Raw genomic sequence first — 11808 nt, 5'->3', positions numbered from 1 at the left:
ATCATTTTTCCATTGGTTCTAGCTGGTTCTTTTTGTTTTGCATTGTATTTCAAGAAGATACATTAATACATTACCTAATGTTTTCAGAAATTGTGTTGCTAGTTTGGCAGAGCTTTGAAATCTTTTGAGACCTTTTCTCACACCAGTTTTTTACTTCAGGGTGCTGGTTTCAGCCACCACAGTTGTGGATAACCCATGCTATGAAGGAGCTTCAGGAGCCTTCCTAATTTACTTTGATTTTCCTTAATGTATCCAAAGGAAGAGGAAATGAGTGAAAGTCTGTTTATTGAAATGTATTTCCCAGGGATTTATAAACTGAGATGCCACTGTTAATATTAAATACCATATTTAAAAACCAAAAAAATACAAAAAAAAAATCTCAATCACAAAGCAAACAAACACATTCACAAATCACAAGCAAACAAACAAACAAAAACATGTGTAACATATACATATGCACATATTGAAGTATTTTAAAGACTTACAAAATTTGGATGCCCAACAGCCTAATTTCCCCCTTCATGACCATACAATACATATATCTATGATTACAAAAGACATTTTCTTAATTTTTGAAGACAGAAGCTATCATCTTGTCCGCCTTCTTATAGTTTTGTATTATGATAACATTTAGAAGTCTCAGTCCTGACCTCAGACTCACTATGCTGTGAGGTAATGGAAGAATAAAAAAAATAAGTTTTGCTTACAAGAGACAAGAGGTTGATGAAAGACAAAAGGTGCAAAGAAGATCCAGTTTTCATCAGTTACAGGTTGTGATTCCTGTAAGAGAGCAATGGGATTTTAGCCATAGATTTTGTAGCCAGGTGACGTTTTTCCACTGAATATAATATTTACTGGAATACAGAATTTCTGGGTTGAATAGGTACTTCTGTCAAATAAAGTATGGATGAAGGTTAGAAATTAACAAAAGAGTTCAGTTTTACATGTATTAAGTAAACCTTTTTAAGCTTATTTTGTAATGAGATTTCTGTGTTTCAAAGTCAATGTTAATAAAAAAAGTCTGTAATATCCAAAGGAAAAAATAAGTGTTTTGTTTTCCTTCCCCTCCCCCCCCCCCCTTTTTTTTCTGAAAGCTTCCTAAAGCTTCATTTCATATAAACCTTTATTTTATTTCTCCATAATTACAATATTTGACACCAAACCAAAACAATATCCTTCACCCGCTTCTACAGATGACCAGAGTTTTAAGGAAGGATTTACCATGCTGCTAGAAATTGGTAATGGTACCTTTGTGCATCTTTACAGAGTCCCAACAAACTGTTGTAGTAGTCCTAACCTAACTGTAGTAAGCAACAGCATGACCGAACCATGAAGAAGTTTTAGCATCATTAACTTTTTTGATAAAATCTTATGTTACTGGCCAAGAGGATGAAGAAGACTGAAGTTTAATAGCTAATTAACTGAGTCCTTAGGGACTGGCACTGGGATAAGACAGAGTGGGAATGCAATGCAGCTGCATGCCTAGAAGTGTATTTCTTAATGAGAAGACTGTAAAAAAAACATTGTTGGCCATTGTAGATATATGCCCAGAGCAGAGTGATAGTGAGGTGTGGAAGACACTGGAAAGCAAGATGTACAGATCAGCTGTACACAACACAACAGAAAAAGAACCACTTGCAAGCACGATTGGCAAAATAATGGATTCCAGTGGTATTAAAAATGAGATTTTATTTTTATCTATGAGGTAGATTTAGAGACCATGTAAAAAAAGATGGTACACAGAAAAACTACAGATGTGAGTTATCTGCATATGAGGATTGAGAAAGAAATATAATATGAAATTGGGCAGTATTTCAATTCACGACATAAAGTCTTTTGAAAAAATAGATGAGGGAAAATATTATTCCAGTGTGGAAGACTGTGTTAGATTTCAATTAGTAGCTTTAGATCATATTTATCTTACTACAGTGGTTCCAGGGTATTTTCAGGAAGTATGGCATCTGATTTCACTGATATCACACTTTCCTAAATGGTCTTGTCCTGTTTCTGTAGGCTTTTTTCACTCTGTTACAGAAGATGCAAAAAACTCAAACATCTTTCTGACTCAAATTAGCTAATTGCATTCTGTCACTATCAAAATAAGGCCCTGTCCTGCATCTGCATGTGAACATTTTTCTGTCTACTGCTCTTCAAATTCAGTCCTCTGAATGAGACTAATCCCCCCACCCCAAGTCAGTGAGCATAGTTAGAAATCCCCGCTTATCTCTGACTGTAGAGACACGGCTCTTAAACTGAAGCTGGTGCAACTCGGACTATTTTAGTTCAGGAGGTAGCTGTTTCAGTCCCTGTTGTGACAGCCATGGGGGCTAATAACATATTCTCTGGTTCTTGACAGATTTAGTAGGAAGGCATGATTAATGTTTCTCAATAGTTCTTTGTGGTGCTTTTTTGTTTTGTTTTGTTTTGTTTCTCACACCAGGTCTGAATGTATGCATAATTGCTCCTTATTCTAGACTCCTGGTGGACTTATTCTAGAGTAATGTTATCAGGTGTCTACATTCCATACATATCCAATGTGCCTTCTTAATGCTGCACTTATTTATTAAAACATGATATTACCCTCACTACCTGCTTTGATGATCAGGGGCACCCATACATCAGCACTGTAGCCTAGGAAGATTTTTCTATAGTGTCAGAGTCATATTAGTCTCTTGGATAGCCATTATATGATCTCATGTTATCAAATGGAAAAATATATACAGCCCAACAAACTTCTGTTTTAAAGGCATGTAGCTGACAAATTCATAATACATGATCCAGATCTTTTTACGTCCTTGGCAATTTCACCATTGATTTCAATGAGATCAGAACACTAGGACTTATCTTGTTCCTGGACATTTAAGTATAAATCAAAATTTGATGGTTATCTCAGTGAGATACCAATTGTAACTTGCTTTATATAAAGCAGTTTAGACTGCTTTAAAAGTGCAATAAAATGTCATGCAAATAAAAAGAATGAATAATGAAACCTTTGGAAACTAGTTATGATCAAAGGATAATATTGCATTTTGGTTCTTTGGAGATAGAGAACTTTTGGACCTCATGCTGCTGTCAGTTATGGTAGAATTAAATCTGGCAATTTCAGTATAAATCATAAATTAAAATGAAAGCATGAAACATTAACTGATTTGTTTAAAGAGGCTTTTCCATATCTCCTTCAAGTATGAGAATCTTTTTAATTTGGTGATTTTCTCATGAAGAAATGGCTCAAAACATTTTAAAAACAAACAAACAAACAAACAAACACCTTCTATTTATCCTTCCTTAGTAATCAATCAGACCAGTGAGTTGTCATCATGTCTAAACATTTGCAACTTATCTCACATTTTGCACTCAGCAGTAAGTCTTCACAAAAGACTCAAGAGCTCAAATCTTGGACAAGCATAATTGAAAGCTATTGAAAGCTACAGTCCTGATTTGATTACAGTTGATAACAAAAAAAAAAAAAAAAAAAAAAAAGAAAAAAAACAGAGAGAGAGAGAAAGAAATGTTAGCTTTTAACGTGCAGTAAGTTAAACAGGAGTTCAAAGTCAGATAACTGAATGCTAACATGGTTCATCTACCAGGGGTTGTAATGGCACCAGATTTTTTTTAGATTTTTTTTTTTTTTTTTTAATATACACTTCATTGGGCTTAAAAGCAAGAATATCTAATGTGAATTTCTTTGACCATGAGCTTCCTTTTGGGCAACAAGCTATACAAGCTGTAAGTTGACCAAAAAAAAAAAAAACACAGTTCATATTACCCATGGCTAATTCATACTGCTACATGCAGCCCTAAGGTGACAATTATTTTTGCATTCCATAACAAATAGAGGCCTAATATGATGGCTAACACAGAATAGCTGTTTTTTGTTTTGTTTTGTTTTGTTTTGTTTTGTTTTGTTTTTTCCTCCTCACAGCCTGGAGAAGACCTCATGGCTGATAACAATATGTCACCGCTAATCTTATTTCCCATTTCTAGACTATTAACATCAAGATTTTTCTTATTTTATTCTATATTTTACAATCTGACACAGCACTAGATTTTCCCAGAAAACAAAACAAAACAAAACAAAGAAATTGTGAGTGACTTTATCAGGAGCTAAAGTGGTTGTATGGATTATAATTCACTTAATTGAAAATGGTTATTTTTTTTGACCAACATTACTGAGGCAGGGTGGGGGAGGAAGGCAGGGAGGGTGTCAATGTATTTTCTGGGAAAAAAAAAAATCAAGGGATACTTTTTAATGTTTTCTGAAATTCAACAGAAAAAGCTAACCAAATAAATTGAATACCTAGGTCTCTTTTGAAAGATACATCTGTACATGGTATTTTGATAATATAATTTTCAAAGGTGTGTGGAAAACAAAACATACTTCATTAATAACATCATCCTATTCAGTAATACTATCAGGGAAAAGAAATCTGACTACTGGACAACTTTAATAGCTGATTTATATCAAAAAAGGGCAATATGAGTACTCTTTTTACCAAATTGTAAAAAGAAGAGAATTGTAACATTACAGGTGAATATTTTATTTTAATCAAACATTCCCCTACCTGAATTGTCTCAGAGTTCAGTCTCAGAGCTACTATGTCAACTAGCCAGTCTTATCTGTGTTGTTCACAAGTCAGCTTGGACTTTTAGTGGTCTGAGTGTCAGTCTAAAACAGACACTTGACCTGAAATTTGTACCCTCCAGGTCAATCCTGAATGTATGGCAGATCTAATCAAACATGTAGTGGACCACTTCTCTTTTGAAATTCCATTGTGGCACTGCTGCATACCTTGACATAACATGATTCCTTAAAAGGGCACTAAAAGAGCATGAACTTTCATTCACTCTCATGAGTAGAAGCAAAGAGAACAGTAAAGGCCTTAAACAGCTAGTTTCTCCTTGATAGTTTCATTTTTAACATCGATAAAGTGTTCAGCTTTGTACAAGGTTTAACATGAAGATAATCCTGGTCCTAAGTTCCTTAAAAGATAAAATAGAAGAGATAAGGGAGCTTAGAAATAGAATTACTTCTTGAATTTTCGTGTCAAGGTATTTGCAAAGATTGCAGAAATGTGTCATGAAAAAGCAGTTGCAGAAACCTCTAAATTCATTACTGCTAGCACAAGCCATTTATAAATGGGTAAATAGTACAGCAGTATAGATTTTTGTAGAGCCTCTAAACCTATCAGGGACCACATCCTCTGTTAAAATAAATTGTCACAGCACTGCAGGTTTGATGCCCACTCACCAAAAACTGCTGGAAAAATAAACAATTAAAAGAAACAAAAGGTGTCAGCGATGTACACTGTCACAGTTCAGAAAAATCTGAGCTAGCACTGTAACTTCAGAAAATTTGCAGAGTCTAACTTATGGCTTTCAAAAAGGGAGTTTTAAATTCCTGGTCTTTTAGGACTGACTAAAATAGAGTTGAATTTCTTGAATGCTCATGCAAGATTATTTTTAATCAATGCATAGAAATAATCATATCAAACACCTTCTACAGACAGACAAGGTCTATATTTGTGCCTGCCTGCAGAGCTTCTGCACAGATGAATTGTGACTGGAACTTTATGTCTCCAAAAGCCACAAGAAATTATTAATACCTTAATAGTATATTTGGAAACATGTCTTCCCCATTTACTAGTTAGTGCAGATAACACAGGTCAACCGCAAATTACTATTTCTTTCCAATATCCCAGATATTGAAGAAACAGAAGTCAGTTGTGCCCCAGAGAAGGATATTGGGACTGCTTATTTTTTAGGACTCCGTGTAGAAGCATATAGCCTAATACTTTAAACAAAGACACTCGCCAAACCAGTCACTACTTACAATAGACAATAGATAAAGCAATTAATCACTCATTGCCACTTTTGATCAAGCCACAGAATTAAGGAACTTATAAAAAGTGTATTAAGCAGCTATAAGTAATGTATTCTGATCAGGAAATATCAGTCTCCTCAGGGATATACTGGCTTAGGGAATGAGCTACACTGGGTAACCAGTCTAGTATTAGTTGCAAGAGACTCATTAAATTGCTGGCTCAGTTTACCTGATGGTAAGGATCTTTGTCTAGATACATTGCACAGATATACAGCCTACATACAGGGCTCGCTTTGTTTACTGAGTCACATCTCATCTGACTTAAAGAAAATAGTTTCTTCTTAGATTACCCTGGATTTATCAAAACCCCACATGAAGCAAGCTCTGGAAAGCCTCAAATCTCAGTCTAGTCCAAAACAGCTTTGTTGGTGACTTAGACTTTGTTGAGCAGATATTTCCAAAGACAGCTGAACAACCAAGCAACATCCTGAGCGTTCAGCTAGCATTCACTGTGCATGAAGGGAATTCATGATAACATTTTATAGTAAGCAGGCATTATATACTGCTAAATTTCAGTGGTATTCCTGTGGTATCACATATTATATTCACATTAAAACCAAATGAGTTCATCATGATTAATGTTACTACAATGAATACTGCAGGAATTAAAAACGATTATCCACTCATTGTAAAGGGTTGCTGATAATTAGGGCTATTACACAAAAAGGTACATTTTAAGCAATCACCACACTTAATTCATTCAGCACTATATTATGCAGTGCTGATAACAATGAGTTCTCTTGGCACTCCTGTGGTTCACACATGTGTCCATCAATAACCCATTGTACTGTACCTTCAGTAGTTGAGCATCAAGTCACAAACACTTCAATAATGCGCTACCTGTTGGGAGCATTTATTATGTTTTTTTAAAAGTTATTTCCAACTATTAGCAAAACACAGCTATAGAAACTATTTTTGGTGCTTGGATCATGGTGCAAAGATAACATTAATAAGTATTTTATTTAAAAATGAGTGACGAAGTATACTTTAATATGTGTGAACACTTGTGTATAAATAAGCACATAGACTTAAAAGTCAGAAGTTACACCAACCATACAACTGCTTAGCCCTTTCATATTTCATCTTCTGCTGTATGGGTTCCCTCCTGTATTTCTTCTCAACATTTGTTGCTGCATTTTTTTTTTTTTTCTGATATTTTGACTGTAAACAAGGCAGTGCTTGTGTTTTGTGATGGCTGTGAACAGATCATTCAAAAATATCAATACTAATAACCAAGAGCTCCAATGTGAGAACAGTGTTTGCATAAATTTTATAGTGCTTGATGTGGCATCGATGTTTGATTTTAGTCTCTCCAGTATATCTTGGTTGTGCCTGATCAGCTGAGCTAAATTCAAAGCCTGAGGATAGCTTCTATGTTAGTTTCTGGCTTACATGTTCTCGTATTTAACAAACAGCAAACCTTTTCTTCGGTGGTAACCATCACATAGCAACCCATGTAGACCACAGAAGTCAGACCACTTTGGTGAGTCCAGCACTCAGTTGCTATTATAATGTTTTCAGTTGCTATGTGTTATTGTTAATGCTGAGCTTATTTTACCTAACCTTTCCTATAAATAAACATGTATCAAACTCCCACTCCCACCAAAATGTAAAAACTGATAACTTTCATCAAAGTCTGGATTTAATGTGGTCTTTGTGATGCTTCATTGCAAGTTCTTCCAAGGAAGACAGAGACAATTATTACGTCTTAATTTCAGCATATGCTTAATCACTTTGCAGAATCAGAGCTTTAGGAGTTAGACAAAAATTGTAATACATTCAAAAAGCCTTTTTTTTTTTTCTTTTTTTTTCTCCTGAGTACTGCAGTATTTGCCCTTTACGTAAGGCTTCTTTGTTATTTAGCGAAAGTATAAATCACTTTTACTAATGTCCTTTCACTTGCATTACTGTCATATATTTCTCTCATCCTTTGTATTTTTGGACAGTTTACTTGCATAAAGCATCCAGAAATCATGTTTTCAACAAATGTATTCACCTGTGGATGATAAAATGAAAGAGGTGGGGGCTAATAGTGCTGAATTACAGCATGGCAATTCAAAGCTATAAAAAGAAAGCCTTGAGGTCTGCTGAGTGCCATACCCATTAGAATGTCTATTTTCAATAACTGATAAGAAGTGGAATGTTGGCACTCTGTTGGCTCTTGTCCTTGCTAATGCTGACAAAGATACAACTTCTTGGTATGAAGAGTAGAACACCTACTTTCACAGAGTAGCTTATATACTGGGAATGATAGCTCCCTGTGAAAGAATATATTATGGTGTCAACGTAATATTAAATGAAGTCCTGATATTTTTTCATTAATAAACACCGCATTCCTAACAATATATGCTACTGATGGAAATGCTCAATTTATCCTCATTGTAACTGGTATAGATATTTTCTCTAGACTAAAGAAAATATAATTTAATTATAATTCTTATATTTTTCATTTATTATTGTAATACTAAATAGTAAAATCCCAGAGCAATGATATGATAGATTCTGTGGTAATGCATTTCAGCATTTCTCATTTGTATGTTTATCTTTGCAATTTGTCTATTATTCAATCAAACTATGGAACTTCTTTCTTATGAACTTTAGATTTTAGGTAAATCCTCAGTTAATAAAAAAAAATTAAATAATGGATTAGTCTTTGCTTTTTCCATTCTAATCAAAGTTTCTGCTGAAGCCAGCAGTAGATCTCACAATAGCAAGGACAGGTTTCAAGTTCAGTACTTGTCAGAAAGGGCTGCTCATTATTTTTTGGTGTTCTGTGTATACCAATATTAAAATAAAAGCAGAATCCTAAGAACTCCACCATTTCCCACACTATTCACCCTACAATCTCACTGAAGGCATCACAAGGGAATGGGCTACCTCTTGTTCTGTGCATTGCTACTATTGACATCTCTTCAGCGTTTATTTGCATTTTCCTTCACTCAGTGTCTCATTTGCCATTTGTTGAGATCAGTGGAGTTAATGGCTAAAACAGGATGTCATTTTCTGAGCTCCAGAGCTCTTCAAAACACAATGTTGAAGCTGGGAAGGTGTAGAATTTGTTTGAAGCGATTTTATTTTCATTTTATTAAGATGATTTGTAAGGAAGAGCAGAGATCGACATTTCTTTAGCTTGAGTTGCTAATATACTACATTATGCTCAGGACCCCCATGCCCTACTTAAATAAAACAAAGGTGCTTTACAACTATTATAGTTAGGTCAGAGAAAAGAAAAGGAATCTGCTTACTGCAAATGAAAGTTGCATAGTTTGCAGTAAATATATTTCTAGGCTTAATTAAACAGGAACAACATCCTTGTATAGCAATATTTAAAAGCAGGTCATTTATAAAGACATATTTGCAGCATTTTTTGTATTTTGAGGAAATACTACAATTTCCTAATTAACCATGCCTTGTCATTGTGTGCTTAAATGCTCAGACCTTTGTTTTTCTCATAGTACATTGTTTTCAAAATGAATTCATTCCAGTCTTTTAGATTTCAAGTGAAGACATTTTTGAGGCATTTGAGTGCAAATTAAGTGTCTGCAAAATGACAGCAAATGAGAACACTACTTCATCCTGCTTCAATAAATTTATAAATGAGTGAATACAAATTTTGCCAACATTTACATATACATACCTACACAAGCATACACAATTGTCTTCAGTGTAAGAATATGTATGAGCAATTTCAACGCAAAGAATAGTTTGTTCCAGAAAATAACAAATTCTTGAAATGAAAAGCCCTGAACAAAAACATTTCACCTCCAAATATAGGGGCTCTCTGTTCTGACCACTTATTCAACACCAATCACTTGTGTAAGTCAAATTTCTGTCTGGGCTATGAATTTTCAGCAATGGATACTGAAACAATGCCACCCACTACAACCGAGCTGTAATATTCTGGTAGACTTTATAAGCAGCCTCACAGAAAACTTTGAAAAATAATCTCTTTAGAAACAAATCCCTTTGCATATGATGTTTTTCTTCTTCTTCATAACTAAAGGCATTTGCATGAGAACAAGGTCTTTGTTTTAGAAGAATCCAGCTACTCCCACTGTTTATTCCCCACTTGAAGTCATAATCCCTGCTTTGTGACATCATGGTTGGTTACGATGAAAATGGCTATTATTGAGAAAACAGAAGGATTATCTGCAGTCCTGCTGGCTCTGGGGATTGGGGGAAAGAAGATGTAACTTCTAGTTTGTATGCTTTTTCACTTCATAGCATTGTTGTGTGTCTTTTGCTTTGAGAACATGGTCTTCTACTGCATTCCTTTCAGCCTCCTTTAAATGAAAAAAGCTTTTGTATCTGTATGTGGGATGTGAGCAATAGAAGTTATGATAAGGAAAACCAGGTGTTCACAACTCTCTCCCCATTGTTTATTAAAATAAACAAATACATAAAAGAAAAAGAAAAAGAAAAAGAAAAAGAAAAAGAAAAAGAAAAAGAAAAAGAAAAAGAAAAAGAAAAAGAAAAAGAAAAAGAAAAAGAAAAAGAAAAAGAAAAAGAAAAAGAAAAAGAAAAAAGAAAAAGAAAAAAAAAAGAAAGAAAGAAAAAGCTCATTTTTCATCCAAGGCAAAACGAAACTGAAAGAGGCAGATAAAGAGAATGCAGATCAACTATTGAACATAGTGATGATTTTTGCTGTAATTCCAGATGTCAACCAAGTATTGAAGAAGGCTTCTCTAACAGCAGTTGACCAACACTTTCATGGCAATTAAGTTATCTGATCAGTTTTGTCCTTTTAACTCTCTTTTAAGGTAGTTTTTTTTTTTTTTTTAAGGTTTAAAATTTTTGGAAGCTGTTGCAACATTTTAAGAAAATGTGATTGTCCATCCATTCTGATGATGATGAGTATTAAAAAGTGAAAACCCTTCTGTATAAACTAAGTCTTGCTGATTTGGAAATATAGATATCCATTCAGTATATTCATATTACTCATTACTCATACATGGGACTACAATTGATTGCAAAATTATGTACATTATATATTAAGCAGAATTTTTAGCCAGGCACATATATGGTTCTGCCTACAGCTTCTATTTCTAACACATACAAAGTGATCACTGAAGTATTTGAAAAGATGTTCCACACACCATCATTTTACTTATCAGGATGAGTTAATTCCATTTGTAAATGTATCACGTTCCATCTGAAACATAGATATGTGTCCTTTATATTCTTCTGGTAGACCTTTCTGGTAGGCTCACAGAGATCAATTGCACTACTGTTTCCCCATTTCTTTCAAGAAGCCAGGTACAGTCTTGTGGGCCAGTGCCTCACCTGTAGAGTCCTTTGGAACCCCTCATGAACATGGTTTAAAACTGTTCCAGAACTAGAATCAGTGTAGCCACAGAGTGCTCTACACAGGTTAATGAAGCCTTCTCAAAGGCAGGCTACCTAGCTCAGGTAAAATGCCATGCTATATTAATTTTTAAGATCCAAGTTATCACCCTTGGATGGAACTGCATCATGATGTGTGAAAGTATCAGCCTGCCTACAGGTAGACAGAGACTATCTCCAATATACTTCATTTTACTGGGTAGACATGCCATCAATCTTCTTTCATGAGTTCTCTTTTTGCCCAGGGCAACTATTAGTTCTTCTTTATGTCTGTTTTAGTTTAAAGTCATGTTTCTTCACTGATATGAATACTTTCAGAATATTATGAATGAGTGCTTTGTGCAGCAGCATATACTTCTTTGGTAGAAATAGCTTTCTTGAATTCCTCGAATCATACCTATTTTTTTCACAGCAATACCACAATCTGCTGAGACCTGTCTCCTTGTGAGCATGATCAACTATTAAAAATTCAAATTATAGTTGATCACTGATTTTGATTTTAAAAGTCTGAATACAAAGGCCAGTAATCACTGACAGCACACTTTGGGCAAATCTGATAAAGGTAGTCTCAAAGAATAGGTACA

This window comes from Anas platyrhynchos, chromosome 8 (genome assembly GCF_047663525.1).
Source record: "Anas platyrhynchos isolate ZD024472 breed Pekin duck chromosome 8, IASCAAS_PekinDuck_T2T, whole genome shotgun sequence".
Lineage (NCBI taxonomy): Eukaryota > Metazoa > Chordata > Aves > Anseriformes > Anatidae > Anas > Anas platyrhynchos.
The sequence above is the reverse complement of the archived record's forward strand: the minus strand, read 5'-3'. Positions refer to the sequence as shown.